Source organism: Somniosus microcephalus, chromosome 8 (assembly GCF_052327205.1).
Source record: "Somniosus microcephalus isolate GS21.2 chromosome 8, FLI_Smic_1.0, whole genome shotgun sequence".
Classification (NCBI taxonomy): domain Eukaryota; kingdom Metazoa; phylum Chordata; class Chondrichthyes; order Squaliformes; family Somniosidae; genus Somniosus; species Somniosus microcephalus.
Genome location: NC_140994.1, coordinates 118,348,034 through 118,366,161, shown reverse-complemented (window position 1 = coordinate 118,366,161; position 18,128 = coordinate 118,348,034). Strand labels below are relative to the sequence as shown.

At 48.5% G+C, this 18,128-nt stretch overlaps 1 long non-coding RNA gene across 1 annotated transcript in view; it reads right to left on the bottom strand.

Annotated features, from left to right (window-relative positions):
• Positions 1-3,313: 3,313 nt before the first annotated feature.
• The window catches only part of LOC147113759 (uncharacterized), a 69,650-nt gene continuing 54,835 nt past the window's right edge, over positions 3,314-18,128 (bottom strand). The window contains exon 3 of the long non-coding RNA XR_015079267.1: positions 3,314-3,476. This is a non-coding gene — a long non-coding RNA (uncharacterized LOC147113759). The remainder of the gene's footprint in view (positions 3,477-18,128) is intronic.

Below are 18,128 nucleotides of genomic sequence, written 5' to 3'. Positions count from 1 at the left end.
CCGTGTTGGTTCTCTCACCACCAGCCGCTGGCCCAGTCTGGTAGTTATGTCCTTCAGGACGCGGCCAGCTCGGTCAGTAGTGGTGTTACCGAGCCACTCTTGGTGATGGACATTGAAGTCCCCCACCCAGAGTACATTCTGTGCCCTTGCTGCCTTCAGTGCTTCTTCCAAGTGGTGTTCAACATGGAGGAGTACTGATTAATCAGCTGAGGGAGGGCGGTAGGTGATAATCAGCAGGAGGTTTCCTTGCCCGTGATGTCATGAGACTTCACGGGGTCTGGAGTCAATGTTGAGGACTCCCAGGGCCACTCCCTCTAGACTGTATACCACCAATGCCGCCACCTCTGGTTTTTAAACAGCTGCTTCCAGCTCGGAAGTGAACAATGCAGGAAAACAGAAGGCAAGTGACATAAAGGTAAGTGACAGATTTTGAAGTTAAAAAAGGATAGATTACAGTATACTACAGGAAACTCTCGTTTAAACGGCATCTAAATATCCGGAATTCTCTGTTAACCGGCAAAATGCTCACTCCGAAAACAACACCTCAATAACCGGCAACGTTGCCGAGTCCGAGTCTCCCGCGGTGGCCGAGTTAGTCAGTGGGGGTCGTTCTCCAAACTGCCACTACTCGGCTTCTTGGCGCTGTCGGAAGTCGGAACACCTCAATAACAGGAGTCCGAGTCTCCCGCGCTGCTGGTAGTCTCTTCTGATCCGCCATTTTACAGGGGTACTTTGTGTCTCCCACACTGTTGGTAGTCATTGCATTGCATTACCCTCAACTGGCAGTACTGTACTTAATCAAGCATCTTCCACCATTCATTTAAGACAACATTCTGTAGGTGAGTACCCAATTACTGTATACTGCACATTTCTTGAATTTTTTATTTTTCTTTGTTAAAAATAGCCTCGGTAGATAACTCTCTCCATCATCCGGAATTTTTGATCAACCGGCAACACACCGGTCCCGTCAGTGCCAGATAGCAAAGAGTTTCCTGTAGTTAGATAAAGAATAAAACTAAAAACAAATCAGAGAAAGATGCCAGCATTTCTGGTTGGGCCACACTCTCCCTGAGCGTGTGGCCGGGTCGAGTTAGACCAGGCTCTGGCTGAGCGCGAGGCTAGGTCAGGTTGGAATGGTGACAAGCAAGTACCATGCTTTACCTGAAAGCTAGGTCAGATATTGCATCTTCCACCTGCTAATAGCACAAAAACAATCACTTTCAATCACAATGCACCAGTGGTGTCTAGGTTTATCTTGTATGCAGATCATAGATTTTTTTCAGGTTCCTTTGGGCTGCAAAGTAGGAAGGGGTCATCTTAAATATCGATTGACTTACATGTAAGTATATCTATATATATATAAAAGGATACTTCTGTCTGTCATTCCGTCTGTCTGTCTGTCTGTCTTGAATTAACTCGAAAGTTATAGAGCGTACCTACACATGCGTTACGTCGAAAGAAAGCTGACGATTCCAGAACCGTCCTGAGCGTATTTACGTTTCGGCCGGACAAAAATTGCGCCCGCGGTATCCAAAAAACGTTCAACATTCCACTCATTATCCGCTCATTAGCATCGAGTGACCTCGAGGTCGACCAATCGTACGGCGGGTTCCTGGCGCATGCGGCCGGGCCCTCCTACGGTCGAGTGACGGGACGATTGACCAATCCTACGCTTCGGTGACCTGACGGTCCACCAATCGGTGCCTGTGTGGGCGGGCCTTATCGTTCTGAACCGAGGTGAGTCGCCGCCATCTTGATTCCAAACTTTTCATTTCTTTTTCTCGCTTTCTGCGTCTTTAAAAAAAAAACTTCCTTTTAAAACAGAAATTCTTTTAAAAAAGTTAATTACTTTCAGAAATTGTTTTTAAAAAAAGTGAATTACTTTCTAAATCTTTTATCTAATCTCATTAATTTTCCTACCTTTCCCCGTTTTTGCAGGTAGGCCTCTAAGCCTGGGCGTTTGTTGCCAGCCATGCTGGACCCTAGGCAATTGTTTTGTGGCAAGCTCCTGCCACCCCTCACACCCCCCCCCCTTCGGTCTCCCCCATCACGTGATGGTTGACCAATCCTATGGCGTGTGTGGGCGAGGCCTGATGCTTAATAAGACAGAATAAATAAAAGTTACTTTAGTCTTCGCGAGCACTGGAGTGACTGCAGCAACTATTGCAACGTAAGTGAAGAGATAGAGAATAAATAATTCAGTTTTTATATCTTCTAACTTTATATCTTCTTTCCTTAAAAAACTTTCGGTTTTCAAAAGGCGAAAGTTTTTTAAGGAAAGAAGATATAAAGTTAGAAGATATACAAAAGCCGAAAGTTTTTAAGGAAAGAACATATAAAGTTAGAAGATTTCCGATTTTGTACCTTGCAGCTAATTTTTTTTAAAAAGTAAAGAAATTTTGCAGTTTTTAATTAAGAAAAAAAAATTTCCGTGCTTCCAACCGACATGAGAAAATGGCCGCCGGCTTCTTCACGCACCTTCAAGGCTGGCCGCACCCACCCTGAAGGCTGGCAGACAGCTTTTTTTTCTTTCTGCCCCCGCCCCCTATCCCCTCTCTCCCCCCCTCTCAAGGGTTAACCCGGCAACTGGCTCTGGAGATCGGGAGGGGAGGAGGGTTACCCCGGCAACTGGGCCCGGCCATCTTTCATCCTGGCAGCAGTTCAATGCAGCGACACCACAGCGCCATATTTGATCCTGGCAGCACGACAATTTCCTCGTGACGCCATCTTTGATCATGGCGGAACTTCAATGTGGGCCCGAACAGCGCCATCTTTAGTCTGGGCTGCCCGGTTTCTTCCTCCTCCTCCCTCTCTCTCCCCCTCACCCCTCCCCCTCTCCTCCCCCACCCTCCCCCCTTCTCCTCCCCCACCCTCCCCCCCTCTCTCTCCTCTCCCCCCTCTCCCCCCCACCCTCCACCCCTCTCCCCCCACCCTCACCCCTCCCCCCCACACCCTCCCCCCCCTCCCCCCCACACCCTCCCCCCCCTCCCCCCCACACCCTCCCCCCCACACCCTCCCCCCCTCTCCCCCCTCGCCCCAACACCCCCACCCTCCCCCCCTCCCCCTCCACCCTCCCCCTCCCCCCCACCCCTCCCCCTCCCCCTCTATAACCACCAGCATTGTACTGCTGGGTGTTTTTCACAGTGCAAGTGGATACAGCACAAAAAAAAATTACATGCCAACAATTAAACTGTACTGAAATCATAGTAATAATATTGCTGCACTTACATATAAAAAGCATCTACAACAATTACAAAGGTCTTTAAGTAGCTTTACTTAATCCCACACAACTTTACTGTACTTTCTTACCTGTAGAAATTTGGTGACATCAGCAATCACTTCCCTGAAGGCTAGCTTGTCTTTCCGGACTTCAAACCATCCCATTTTAGTAATCTTGGCAATAACCTGGACCAATGCCTGGATCACAAAGGGTTCTAGCTTAGGGCAAGATGCCATGTAATTCAAGATATAGTTCCCTGAAAGAATAATTTGAAGTTGTTAAAAAAGCAAATCAGAACTAAAGGAGCATGCAGGAGAGAAGTCCTCCTGTTTCAAACCATAAGTTGTCAAGTCAAAAAACATCCCGATCCTCCCAGATACTCAGCTGCAGTGAGGATTCACTAAAGAACAATCAGATCGCAAACTGAACATAATCCACATTTAAAGGTAATCTTGAATTCAGTAAAAATGTCAGAATTGGTATACAATACCTTCCAATTTCAGGGAGGGGGATATAGAGGAGAAAAATGCCAAAATCAGCAGCGGGGTAGGAAGGGAAAGAGAAGCTAGCCGAAAATGGGGGGGGGGGGGGGGGCGGTGGAGGGCAGGGCGCAAGGCAGCAGCATGGGGACAACTGGCAAAATGGGGCAAGGGGAGCTGAGCTGAGCTACTAGAATCAGGAGTGAGACAACTGCCAGAATCAGCTGGGAGGGAGCTGAGCTTCTACTGTAAGGAGTGGGGCGGGTGGAAGGGCCAAAATTGGGAATGGGAGAGGCAGTGTCTCTGGTACAGTTGGCTTTTATTATAAGTTTGAGTTAAGATGGAAAATAACATGAAAGCAGCAGAAACCGTGTGATAGTCCCACATTGATTCAGAAACTCACAGTAATAGCCCAAATGGAATAGCACTACTGCCTCTCCCATTCCCAATTATAACAACTTGCATTTATATAGCGCCTTTAACACAGTAAATGTCCCAAGGCCCTTCCCTGGAGCGTTAGCAAATAAAATTTGACACCAAGCCACATAAGGAGATATTAGGACAGATTACCAAAAGCTTGGTCAAAGAGGTAGGTTTTAAGCAGCGCCTTAAAGGAGGAAAGAGAAGTAGAGATGCGGAGAAGTTTTGGAAGGGAATTCCAGTACTTCGGGCCTAGGCACCTGAAGGTTCGGCCGCTAATGGTGGAGCAATTAAAAGCGCAAGAGGCCAGAATTGGAGGAGCACAGAGATCTCAAAGGGTTGTAGGGCTGAAGGTGGTTACAGAGATAGGAAGGAGCGAGGCCATGGAGGGATTAGAAGACAAGGATGACAATTTTAAAATTGAGGCGTAGCCGCACCGGGAGGCAATGTAGGTCAGTGAACACAAGGGTGATGGGACTTGGTGCGAGTTAGGATGTGAAGGAATAAGCCACATAACCTATTTAGAAAAATACACTAGCTTATGAAAGAATTCTGGCCTTATTGAAACAGGACAAGTTGTTGACCCTGAATAAATAACCTTATTGAAAGAGAAGGTGCAGGGCTCCGAGAGGCTGACTTTTGGGAACAAAAACAATGGTCCAACCTGGATAAGGGGTTTTAATTTAAACTTCGTAAAGATGGCACATAAGATAAGGAACATCTGCCCTCGTAAAGATGACATAAAATAAGGGACACGTGCCCTTCACACCGTTTTATATGGTGAACCCAGAACACCTGGAGATGAGACAAGATTCTGGAATATTACAAGTTGATGTAGCAGTAAAGAATTGCAGAGATCAGCAGAAAGATGAATAGGGATAATTAACTTGCATCAGCAGAAACTTTAAAGGAAATACAACTGAAAAAGGGTATAAATATTGAAGTCTCAAATGAGATAGCAGACTCGCTTTAATTGGGCAAAGCGATTCTCGACTACAGAGGCGGCTCTGTGTTCTTCCACTCTTTGTACCTCAGGGATCAAAGGTATTTGATATTGATGGATATCCTGTATAGAAAATTTAAGAACTGCAATACTGTAGCGAAGTTAAGATTTAAAAGCAAGATTCTCTGTTAATAAGGTCGTATTTTTTCTCTTTTTAGAACTGTTAATGGTGTGATTGACTGATTCACCAACTGTAAATTGCATTTCGGTTCTTTTAATAAATCTCTATATATTTTTGGAATTGTCTCTCATAAGTCTTCTGTATCACTAACTCGCGAACTCAATCTCTGTATACTCTTTGGTGGAGAGGTACATGTCTGCGGGGAGTTTTCCGGACCCTCATAATATCCGGGACATTACAGTTTAGCTAAAGTTATTAAATGCGCTATCTGGAGGACGGTAACATTCTCGGGTTGTTCCTTTCCTTTAGGGAGAGATAGCCCGGACCTTTAGACCCAGTTAAGCGTCTTTAAGATTCGGCTACCTCAAACTTTAGTTGAAAGTGAACGTCTAAGAAATACGCCTGATCCGGGATAACCCCAAAGGGGCTAGGACTAGTAAATATCCCTTCAGGATACGGGCAGCAGAGTTTTGGATGAGCTCAAGTTTATGTAGGATGGAAGATGGGAGGCCGGCGAGGAGAGCACTGAAATAGTCAAGTCCAGAGGTAACAAATGCATGGAGGAGGGTTTCAGCGGCAGATGAGCTGAGGCAGGGGCGGAGTTGAGCGATGTGGAAATAGGCGGTCTTGGTGATGGAGTGGATATGTGGGCGGAAGCTCATCTCAGTGTCAAATATGACACCAAAGTAGCGAACAGTCTGGTTCAGCCTCAAACAGTTGCCAGGAAGAGGGATGGAGTTTGTGGCAGGGACCGAAGACAATGGCTTCATACTTCCCAATATTTAGGAAGAGGAAATTTCTGCTCATCCAATACTGGATGTCGGACAAGCAGTGTGACAAATCAGAGACAGTGAAGGAGTCGAGAGAGGTAGTGGTGAGGTAGAGCTAGGTGTCATCAGCGTACAAGTGAAACCTGCCGTTGTGTTTTCGGATGATGTCGCCAAAATTTAAAGTGGGTTCTTGCCGTATACCTGCACATACACTCTACTATAACTCTTCCCTCAGCATCTCTCTTGGTTGCTCTCCCTAACAGGTGAATATTGTATCAGTGTGAGATGGATACTGTATCAGGAGGGACAGTAAGTTGTGCAGGTGGGAGCAGGAAGAACATCGACAGACTAAGTGAGTGGGCAAAACTATGGCAAATGGAGTTCAATGTGAGGCCATCCATTTTGGATCTGAGAAAGACAAAAATCAGAATATTGTCTTAATGGTGAGAGACTAGGAGCTGTGGATGACTAAAGGGATTTGTGTGTCTATCACTATAAGCTAATGCACAAGTATAAAAAGTAATCAAAAAGACTAATGGACGGTTGGCCTTTATCTCAAGGGGTTAGAGTTCAAAAGTAAGAAAGTGATACTTCAGTTCGACAGAGCCTTAGTCAGACCCCGTCTGGAGTACTGCGTTCAATTTTGGGCACCAAGCCTCTGGAAGGATATATTAGCCTTGGGAGGTGGGTGTCGCACATATTCACCAGAATTATACGGAAGCTTAAAGGGTTGAATTATGAGAACATATTGCATAAACTTGGCTTGTATCCCCTTGAGTTTAAAAGGTTGAATTGAGATCTAATTGAAGTATTTAAAATAATAAAGGTATTCGATAGGGTAGATACAGAACAAGGGAGCATAATCTTAAAAATAAATTAAATCAGCAAGCACTTTATCACACAAAGGATAGTGGAATTCTGGAACACTCTCCCCCAAAATACTGTGGATGCTGGGTCAACTGAAATCAATAGATTTTTGTTAGGTAAGGGTCTCAAGGAATATGAAGCAAAGGCAGGTAAATGGGGTTGAAGTTCAGCAACATTACCTAATTGAATAGCGGAACAGGCTCGTGGGACTGAAGGGTCTGCTCATGTTCCTGCTCCCCTTTCTCTGTCAGTCATAATCTTCTTGTATCTTTGCTACTCTACTGTTTTTAAAAAGGATATTTTTCTTGCTTTGTGCCTGGGCGCAAAGCCATGGGAGGGACCATCAGGATAGCACAGAGTGGCCAAAGCCATACCCGAGTTGTGGTACTCATGAAGAGCGACCATCCTGGGCAGCTCCAGAGCGCTGGTCCTGAACCAAGTCAAGGTAAGCCACAACATGGAGACTTGACTGGGTTGGCTGCTGGCAGAGCCCAGGAAACTGGAACAGATACAGCAGCCATTCATTGTCAAGTGAATGAAGTTAATGGCTGGCCAGGATAACACCTTAATTTCTAACAAAAGCAGTGCTGCGGATGCTCAAAATCTTAAATAGAAAACAGAAAAGGCTGGAAACAGTCAGCAGGTCAGGCAGCATCTGTGGAGAGAGTTTCAGGCTGATCATCTTTCATCAGCTCTGCCCACAGATGCTGCCTGACCTACTGACTGTTTCCATCCTTTTCTGTTTTCTACCGGTTACAAAACAGACCAGTTAGGTAATAGCCCAGAAATTTGGGTCAGGGGCTTCCCACAGGTGCAAGCCCCCGAGCTGCACTTATCTAGCGCGCCGGCCGTTAAGCTGTGGGCCCGCATGGGATTCCAATCCTGGGCCTCCTCCAACTGCCGGCGCGCAGTGCTTGCGTATCCCAGGGGCGCAGTTAGTTCGATGCATCCCCTGGGATCACGTGGGCCATGGAGAGCCAATGATAGCAGGGAATGCTTCATTCATAAGTTTGACAGGAAATCTATAAATACTATAAGCCCCAAAACATCACTAAATCTTCAAATAATTTTTTTTTTAAATCACGGCCTAGAAATTCAGTTGGGCGCGCCAGCCGTTAGCGCCTTAGGAGGAGTAGATCTCGAGCGCTAGGCGCTTAGCGCCCGGGCGCAGCGCGATCTGCGCCTCGCCCCAACTTCAGTACACATTTAGCGCCAGCGCAAAGTCTTAGCGCGCGCCCTGCTGCGCGCGCAGATCATGACGTCATTTCGTCGTGCAACGCCCTTTGTGCGCCCCGAACCGGAACTTCACTCGCGCCGGCCCATTGTGCGCTGGGCGGCCCTAACGGCTGTGAAATGGAACAGTACACAGCCGAGGCGGGCCGCGGGGAGCGCACATTAAAGGGCCCTCCTGTACTAGAAATGGTACGGCTGGCTGGCTGGCTGGAAAGGGAGGGAGGGAGGGAGTGAGGGGGAGGAGGAGGAGGAGGAGGAGGGAGGAGGAGGACTGGTGTGCCGGGAACACATAACACACTGATGGAGAGAAACCCTCCCCAAAACCACAAATACACCAGTGTCAGCCTTTCAAAAAAACAAATCCACCCTCCCCCTTTAAGAGCTCACCGGAGCCAGAGTGTCTGCCGTCAATCAGCAGCTCGCCGCACCTGCCCTGCGCCCAACTTCCGGTTTAGCGCCCCGGCCTGCCGGCTTAGCGCCTAAAGAGCGGCGTGCAGCGCCAGTTTTAGCGCTCGAGCAAACTCTTAGGGCGAAGCTAATGAATATCAGAGAAGTGGCCTCGATTTGGCGACGGGCGCAAACTTTAGCGGCCGCCCGACTTTACCGCCCCAAAAGTGGCTACAATGAATTTCTAGGCCCACATTTTTAAAAGAAACTATAAATTACATGGAATAATTATTTTAAACAATAATTTAAATTTTTGAAAAAATTAATTACATTTTCTAACGGGGCTAAAAATAAACTTACTTTTCTTTAAAGTATTTTAAAATAATAAACCTGTGGAAAAAATGTTTTAATATTAATTCACCACTTACCTTGTAAAAAGTAGGCCTTGCGCCTGCTTTTTAAAAGTGTAACTCCTGGAGACTTACCCTCCCGGGGTAAACCTGCAAAAAAAAACGTAAGTTCGATGCACATGCGCTGCCTCTCCTGCGCATGCATTCCACCTCTGAAACCCTTCTTTCAGGGGAATGGAAGTGCCGGTTTCCCACGCATGCGCAGTGCATGCACGAAACCAGCACTTCCATTGGGCTTCCGGGTGAGTACCCCATGCGTACTCACCCGTGGAGACCTGAATTTCTGGGCCAATGTTTAGGTCACATAGTGTGAGTAAGAGACTACGACTAGTCAGTATATGTGACTTGTAAGTAAGGAGGACTGGCGTTAATATACATAAAAGTTTATATAAAAAAAGGTTAGGAGCCAAGTTAGTGATAATGGCCCAGAAATTCGGGTCTCCACGGGTGAGTACGCACGGGGTACTCACCCGTAGGCCCAATGGAAGTGCCGGTTTCCTGCATGCACTGCGCATGCGCGGGAAACCAGCACTTCCGTTCCCCTGAAAGGAGGGGTTAAGAGTTTGAACGCGTGCGCAGGAGAGGCTGCACGTGCGCATCGAACTTAGGTTTTTTTGCAGGTTTTCCCGGGAGGGTAAGTCTCCAGAAGTTACACATTTAAAAAGCAGGCGTAAGGCCTGCTTTTTACATGGTCAGTGGTGAATTAATTAAAATTAAAACATTTTTTCCACAGGTTCATTATTTTTAAATACTTTAAAGCAAGATAAGTTTATTTTTAGCCCCGTTAGAAAATAAAATTATTTTTTTCAAAAATTTAAATTATTTAAAATAGTTATTTCATGTAATTTATAGTTTATTTAAAAAATGTGTTTTTAAAAAAAATTTATTTGAAGATTTAGTGATGTTTTGGGGCCCATAGTATTTATAAGTTTTGACTTATGAATGGGCATTCCCTGCTACCATTGGCTCTCCATGGCCCACGTGATCCCAAGGGACGCATCGAACTAACTGTACCCCTGGAATGCGCAAGCACTGCACGCCGGCAGTTGGAGCAGGCCCAGGATCTGAATTCCACGGGGGCCCACAGCTCAACGGTCGGCGTGCAAGCTAAGTGCAGGTCGGAGGCTTACACCCGCGGGAAGCCCCCGACCCAAATTTCTGGGCCTGTATATTTCATAACGGTTGTGTTTTTACATTGCATTTGAGTTGACTCTCCTAATGGGGTCTCTGTTGCTTGGAAAGTCCGTGCTAAATGCGATACTGCACTTAAAGATAGAAATACATAGGAGTTACAACATGGAAACAGGCCATTCGACCCAACCAGTCTGTGTTGGTAATTTACGCTCCACGCGAGCAAATAGTTCTAATCACATTTACCCACTCTGTTCCCATATCCCTTTGTTCCCTTTCCCTTCACCCACCTATCCAATCTAATCTTGAATGTTGACACAGTTTCTGCCTCCTCCATCACTAACCCTGGAAGTGAATTCCACAGCTTCACACCTCTCTGTGTAAAGAAGTTTCTCCTGTTCTATGTTTAAAATCTCTTGCATTTTTGGCCCTTTGTTCTTGACCCCTCAACTACTGGAAATAGTCTGCTTCTATCGATCCAGTCCCATCCTTTCATAATTTTAAACACTTCTATATCGTCCCGTAATATGCGTTATTCTAACAAATAAAGTTAAACTGTCAAAACGTTATACTTCTGAGCAATAAGCTGAAGATTTGCCACGATCTGGTACAAGCCTAGTATTGAAACAAACTAGCTTTTTGGGAAAGCTATATACAGTGACAGGAATAGGCTATATGCTTCTGATGTCAGTGCGAAATTCTGCCGTAGAAATTGAATTGGCTGCTGTGACTCGTCTATACAAAACTATTGATTTATGCGTGATCTGTAACAGTACAGATTTGCTGTTAATATATCTTCTGCTATCTGGTGGGTGATGTTAACTAGTTTCCCCCCCTATAGCACAAGCTATAAATACAGCAAGGCACTTTAACTGTTTAATATCTGGATTTCACTTGCTTTTGGTACCTAGAAAGGTTCTGTTCTAGAATATGTGCGTCAGGGCAATTATATTAGTCCTGGTACGGTAACATTTTCTGTGTAGTTTTAGAATATGCGTGAAGAACCAAGGACCTTAATGTAGGTTGGAAAGAACTGCAGAAAGGACCAGATAAATCAAGTTGAAAGTAGGCAACACCTCAGTTTTAAAAGCCTTTAGAATGTAGTCTCCAGTCTAGACTAATGCAGTTCGCTTTGAAACAGATTATCTAAGCTTCTGTGATTATGTATGTTTATAGAATGAGCTAGTGAGGCCCAGTGGATAGCACTTTTAGCTGGCTTAAAACCCTTACTCCCAAAAGTTAGATGATGAGGAATCTGGCGCTGAACCAGTTTCTTGATGAAGTGCAAACATCATAAAGCTACTTGAATCACAATTGAAGCACGAACCAGCTCAGCTCATTATCAAGCCACAGGGGGAAGATGATCCAACAGCAGATAAAAGAAAAATAAAGTCTTCGTTGACACTGGCTGTGTAGAGGTCGGGCCATTGATGGTGCATAACCTGCACACCTGTAGTCAACAAAAACCTAGTACTGTATCAAGAAAGTGAGAGGGATAGACCCTCCCTTCCAGGTCCACAAACTGCAAACCTGAAAAATAGGGCCACAGACACTCACTCAGGGACACAGACACTCAATCATAAACACTCACTCAGGAACAGCGACACTCACTCAGGAACAGCGACACTCACTCAGGAACAGCGACACTCACTCAGGAACAGCAAAGGCTATAGGCCCCGACAACATCCTGGTTATCGTGAAGACTTGTGCTCCAGAATTAGCCGCGCCTCTCGCCAAGCTGTTCCAGTACAGCCACAACACTGGCATCTATCCGACAATGTGGAAAACTGCCCAGGTATGTCCTGTCCACAAAAAGCAGGACAAATCCAACCCGGTCAATTACCTCCCCTTCAGTCTACTCTCAATCATCAGCAGTGATGGAAGGTGTCATCGACAGTGCTATCAAGCAGCACTTACTCACCAATAACCTGCACACTGATGCCAAGTTTGGGTTCCACCAAGACCACTCGGCTCCCGACCTCATTACAGCCTTGGTCCAAATATGGACAAAGGAGCTGAATTCCAGAGGTGAGGGGAGAGTGACTGCCCTTGACATCAAGGCAGCATTTGACCGAGTGTGGCATCATAGAGCCCTACTAAAACTGAAGTCAATGGGATTCGGAGGGAAAACGCTCCACTGGCTGAAGTCATACCTAGCACAAAGGAAGATGGTTGTGGTAGTTGAAGGTCAATCATCACAGCCCCAGGACATCACGACAGGAGTCCCTCAGGGCAGTGTCCTAGGCCCAACCATCTTCAGCTGCTTCATCAATGACCTTCCCTCCAACATAAGGTCAGAAACGGGCATGTTTGCTGATGACTGCACAGTGCCATTCACAACTCCTCAGGTAATGAAGCAGTCCATGCCCACATGCAACAAGACCTGGACGATGTTCAGGCTTAGGCTGAGAAGTGGCAGGTAACATTCACGCCACAGAAGTGCCAGGCAATGACTATCTCCAACTAGCGAGAGTCCAACCACTTCCCCTTGACATTCAGCAGCATTACCATCGCCGAATACCCCACCATCAACGTCCTGGGGGTCACCATTGACCAAAGACTCCCCAAAGCCTTTCCACCATCTACAAGGCACAAGTCAGGAGTGTGATGGAATACTCTCCACTTGCCTGGATGAATGCAGCTCCAACAACACTCAAGAAGCTCGACACCATGCTGGACAAAGCAGCCCGCTTGATTAGCACCCTATCCACCACCTTAAACATTCACTCCCTCCACCACCGGCGCACCGTGGCTGCAGTGTGTACCATCTACAAGATGCACTGCAGCAACACGCCAAGGCTTCTTTGGCAGCACCTCCCAAACCCGCGACCTCTACCACCTAGAAGGACAAAGGCAGCAGGCCACCACCTCCAAGTTGCCCTCCAAGACACACACCATTCCTGACTTGGAATTATATCACCGTTCCTTCCATGCTAGGTAAGACTCCAGCCAGTGGAGAGTTTTCCCCCCGATTCCCATTGACTTCAGTTTTACTAGGGCTCCTTGATGCCACATTTGGTCAAATGCCGCCTTGATGTCAAGGGCAGTCACTCTCACCTCACCTCTGGAATTCAACTCCTTTGTCCATGTTTGGACCAAGGCTGTAATGAGGTCTGGAGCCGAATGGTCCTGGCAGAACCCAAACTGGGCATCAGTAAGCAGGTTATTGGTGAGTAAGTGCTGCTTGATAGCACTGTTGACGACACCTTCCATCACTTTGCTGATGATTGAGAGTAGACTGATGGGGCGGTAATTGACTGGATTGGATTTGTCTTGTTTTTTGTGGACAGGACATTTTCAGGTAGTTTTCCCCATTGTCGGATAGATGCCAGTATTATAGCTGTACTGGAACAGCTTGGCTAGAGGCACAGCTAGCTTGGAGCACAAGTCTACAGCACGACAGCTGGGATGTTGTCGGGGCCCACAGCCTTTGCTGTATCCAGTGTGCTCAGCCGTTTCTTGATATCACGTGGAGTGAATCGAATTGGCTGAAGACTGGCTTCTGTGATGGTGGGAACCTCAGGAGTAGGGCGATGTGGATCATCCACTCGACACTTTTGACTGAAGATGGTTGCAAATGCTTCAGCTTTGTCTTTTGCACTCACATGCTGGGCTCCACCATCATTGAGGATGGGGATATTCATGGAGCCTCCTCCTCCCGTTAGTTGTTTAATGGTCCACCACCATTCACGACTAGATGTGGCAGGACTGCAGAGCTTTGATCTGATCTGTTGATTGTGGGATTGCTTAGCTCTGTCTATAGCATGCTGCTTCCACTTTTTAGCATGCATGTAGTCCTGTGTTGCAGCTTCCCCAGGTTGGCATTGCATTTTTAGGTATGCCTGGTGCTGCTCCTGGCATGCTCTTCTACACTCCTTATTGAACCAGGGTTGGTCCCCTGGCTTGATGGCAATGGTAGAGTGAGGGATATACCAGGCCATGAGGTTACAGATTGTGGTGGAATACAATTCTGCTGTTGCTGATGGCTCACAGCGCCTCATGGATGCCCAGTTTTTAGCTGCTAGATCGGTTCGGAATCTATCCCATTTAGCACGGTGGTAGTGCCACACAACACGATGGAGGGTTTCCTCAGTGTGAAGATAGGACTACGTCTCTACAATGACTGTGCGGTGGTCACTTCTACCAATGGACAGATGCATCTGCGACAGGGAGATTGGTGAGGACGAGGTCAAGTAGGTTTTTCCCTCGTGTTGGATCTCTCACCACCTGTCGCAGGCCCAGACTGGCAGCTATGTCCTTCAGGACTCAGCCAGCTTGGTTAGTTGTGGTGCTACCGAGCCACTCTTGGTGATGAACATTGCAGTCCCCCACACAGAGTACATTCTGTGCCCTTGCTCAATGCTTCTTCCAAGTGGTGTTCAACATGGAAGAGTGTTGATTCATCGGCTGAGGGAGCATAGTAGGTGGTAATCAGCAGGAGGTATCCTTGCCCATGTTTGACCTGAAGCCATGAGACTTCATGGGGTCCAGAGTCAATGTTGAGAACTCCCAGGGCCACTCCTTCCTGACTGTATATCACTATGCCGCCAGTGGGACGGGACAGGACATACCCAGGGATGGCGATGGAGGAGTTTGGGGCATTGGCTGAAAGGGATAATTATGTGTGTATGACTCTGTCAGGCTGTTGTTCCCAATTTTGGCACAAGTCCCCAGATGTTGGTGAGGAGGACTTTGCAGGGCCGACTGGGCTGGGTGTGTCGCTGTCGTGTCCTTAGCCAGTGCCGAGTGGTCTGTCTGGTTTTATTCTTATTATTGTTTTTCGTAGCGGTTTGTTACATATGGCTTGCTAGGCCATTTCAGAGGGCAGTTAAGAGTCAACCACATTGCTGTGTGTCTGAGTCACATATAGGCCAGATCACTTAAGGATGGCAGATTTCCTTCCCTAAAGGACATTAGTGAACCAGATGGGTTTTTACAACAATCTGATAGTTTCATGGTCACCATTATTGATGCTAGCTTTTTATTCCAGATTTGTTTAATTAATTGAATTTAAATTCCCCAGCTGCTGTGGTGGGATTATGAACTCGCGTTTCCGGATCATTAGTCTAGGCCTCTGGATTGCTAGTCCAGTATCTCTCCGCATAACTGAAGTCGCTCATCCCTGGTATCATCCTGGTCAACCTCATCTGTACCATCTCCATGTCTTTGTCATCCTTCCTAAATTGCGGTGGTCAGAATTGTATACACTACTTCATCTGATGCCTAACAAGGGATTTGTAATATTTTAGCATGACTTCCTATTTTTTTGCATTCAATGCCCCTTTACAATGGCAAGTATCCCAACACACTAGTCCAATTCTACTTAATTAGAAATCCCACTGATTGCAGTTGAAAGGCTAGAGAGCTTAATGTGAGAGTGTTTAAAATGACGACAAGATGATTTCACCCAAAGGCTAGTTGAATGAAGTACCAAAGGGCTGCTGCCGCCCATAAAACCAGGCCCCAGCGAATGCCAGCAGCCATTAGAAGATTGAGAGAAACAGGAGAAAAACGGGAAGAAAAAAGTCTTCAAGACGTAATAGTCTGATTTGATATCTAACACTTTTGAGTTACAGCAGATCTTTGCTTATTAAAGGAAAAGTACTTTGTTCGAATGTATACATTGTATTACAGTACACCATTCAAAAATACCTTACATGTACTAAAATTTCCAAATGGCACATTGCTGAATACCCACAGAACAATACTACAGCACAACTTCCACACATAAGTTAGGATCTAAATAAGTACATTTTCAAAATCTTCCCTGAAATGCCTTTATTGGGAAAGTATACCAACCATTTTCTCCTCAATGATACATAGGAAAATAGGAATTGTTGGACCAAAAAAGACCAAGATCCATCTAGTTCGCCTTCTACCATCCTGGCAGTCACTTGATACAACAATAGTGGAGTTGCCATGAGGTGTGGGAAAACCCCATTTGGGAACCATAGGTCCAAAGTCACTTGTTTCTCCCAAGCTTGCTACACTTATATATATCTATTTAAATAAATTTGTTCACACACAAGAATTACAAAACACAGTATGTACATAGAATTATATAGAACTCACTGGAGTGCCCGGCGGTGTCGAGGGATTTTTGAGGGCATGTTGTTGTTAGAAGAGAGAGCGCGAGCGACTGGGGGGGGGGGAAAAAGAGAGAGAGCGACTGGGAGGGAAGAGAGAGAGCGACTGCGGGGGAAGAGAGCGCGCGACTGGGGGGGAAGAGAGCGCGCGACTGGGGGGGAAGAGAGCGCGCGACTGGGGGGGAAGAGAGCGCGCGACTGGGGGGGAAGAGAGCGCGCGACTGGGGGGGAAGAGAGCGCGCGACTGGGGGGGAAGAGAGCGAGCGACTGGGGGGGAAGAGAGCGAGCGACTGGGGGGGAAGAGAGCGCGCGACTGGGGGGGAAGAGAGCGCGCGACTGGGGGGGAAGAGAGCGCGCGACTGGGGGGGAAGAGAGCGCGCGACTGGGGGGGGAAGAGAGCGCGCGACTGGGGGGGAAGAGAGCGCGCGATTGGGGGGGGAAGAGAGCGAGCGACTCGGGGGGAAGAGAGCGAGCGACTCGGGGGGAAGAGAGCGAGCGACTCGGGGGGAAGAGAGCGAGCGACTCGGGGGGAAGAGAGCGAGCGACTCGGGGGGAAGAGAGCGAGCGACTCGGGGGAAGAGAGCGAGCGACTCGGGGGGAAGAGAGCGAGCGACTCGGGGGGAAGAGAGCGAGCGACTCGGGGGGAAGAGAGCGAGCGACTCGGGGGGAAGAGAGCGAGCGACTCGGGGGGAAGAGAGCGAGCGACTCGGGGGGAAGAGAGCGAGCGACTCGGGGGGAAGAGAGCGAGCGACTCGGGGGGAAGAGAGCGAGCGACTCGGGGGGAAGAGAGCGAGCGACTCGGGGGGAAGAGAGCGAGCGACTGGGGGGGGAAGAGAGAGCGACTGGGGGGGGGGGAAGAGAGAGCGACTGGGGGGGGGGAAGAGAGAGCGACTGGGGGGGGGGGAAGAGAGAGCGACCGGGGGGGGAAGAGAGAGCGACCGGGGGGGGAAGAGAGAGCGACTGGGGGGGGGAAGAGAGAGCGACTGGGGGGGGGGAAGAGAGAGCGACTGGGGGGGGGGGGAAGAGAGAGCGACTGGGGGGGGGAAGAGAGAGCGACTGGGGGGGGAAGAGAGAGCGACTGGGGGGGAAGAGAGAGCGACTGGGGGGGAAGAGAGAGCGACTGGGGGGGAAGAGAGAGCGACTGGGGGGGAAGAGAGAGCGACTGGGGGGGAAGAGAGAGCGACTGGGGGGGAAGAGAGAGCGACTGGGGGGGAAGAGAGAGCGACTGGGGGGGAAGAGAGAGCGACTGGGGGGGAAGAGAGAGCGACTGGGGGGGAAGAGAGAGCGACTGGGGGGGAAGAGAGAGCGACTGGGGGGGAAGAGAGCGCGACTGGGGGGGGAAGAGAGAGAGAGCGACGGGGGGGAAGAGAGAGAGAGAGAGAGAGCGACTGGGGGGGGAAGAGAGAGAGAGAGCGACTGGGGGGGGAAGAGAGAGAGAGAGCGACTGGGGGGGGGAAGAGAGAGAGCGACTGGGGGTGAAGAGAGACAGAGAGCGACTGGGGGTGAAGAGAGACAGAGAGCGACGGGGGGGGAAGAGAGAGAGAGAGCGACTGGGGCGGAGCGAGAGAGCGACTGGGGGGAAGAGAGAGAGAGCGCGACTGGGGGGAAGAGAGAGAGAGCGACTGGGGGGGAAGAGAGAGAGAGAGCGACTGGGGGGGGGAAGAGAGAGAGAGCGACTGGGGGGGAAGAGAGAGAGAGAGCGACTGGGGGGAAGAGAGAGCGACGGGGGGAGTGGAGGGGGGGAGGGGAGGGGGCAGAGGGAGTGGGGGAAGGGGAAGGGGGGAGGGGGAGGAGTAGTGGAAGGGGGGAGGAGGGAGTGGGGGAAGGGGAAGGGGGGCAATGAAGGGGAGGGAGGAGGGGGAAGGGGGAGGCAGGGGGGGAAGGGGGATGGAGGAGAGGGAGGGAGGGGGGTGTGGTGATTATTCTTGTTTTATAAGAAACATTGTAATTGGTTGCCTGTTTTCCTGCCTTGAGACATATGCTGTAAACTTATTGGTTAGT